The following is a 675-nucleotide window of genomic DNA, read 5'->3' on the forward strand; positions in this document are numbered from 1 at the left end:
TAACAGTAGCTGAACAGCAGCTGAAACGAGCACAACACAAACTAAGACCTAACAGCAGCAGAAAACTTGTTAGAAAGAACAAAATGGTAGTTAAAAAAAAAAAAAACAGTGGCAGCAAAAAGATGCTGAAACAAGCAAGACATGAGAAAACTGGGGCAGAGGTAGGGTAGCTGACTTGGGACCCAGAAGTCCCAGGTTCCATCCCCCTTCAAGATTGGCGGCTAATGGCTTAAAGCAGCAGAACAGTTGCAAATTGTTTAAAACTATAGCTGAAAGAAGCAAAGTTGCAGCCAAAAGGTGCAAAACTGCACCTGAAACCTAAAAGTTGAAAACAGTAGCTAAAATGAACACTAATCATGCTAAAATTAGTATACTAAACTAAATTAGAAGCTAAAAGTAGCAAAACAGTAGCTGAAATTAGCATTTAATATGCTAACATTAACAAAATTTTAACCTAAAAACAAGTTTAAACTAGTAGCTAACAGCTTAAAGGAGCAATGCAGTTGCTAAAAGTTGCACAACCAAAGCAAAAAGCTAAAAAAAATAATTAAAAAACAGAAACAGTAAACATCTTTCTTTACACAGATCAAAAACACGCATGTTAGACCAAGTCTCTCTGTGAGAGAGGCGATGGTTGTCTCGTTTGTGTCCATGTGTGATGGACTGCTGACCTGT

This window comes from Nematolebias whitei, chromosome 1, assembly GCF_014905685.2.
Source record: "Nematolebias whitei isolate Nwh7 chromosome 1, NemWhi1, whole genome shotgun sequence".
Classification (NCBI taxonomy): Eukaryota; Metazoa; Chordata; class Actinopteri; order Cyprinodontiformes; family Rivulidae; genus Nematolebias; species Nematolebias whitei.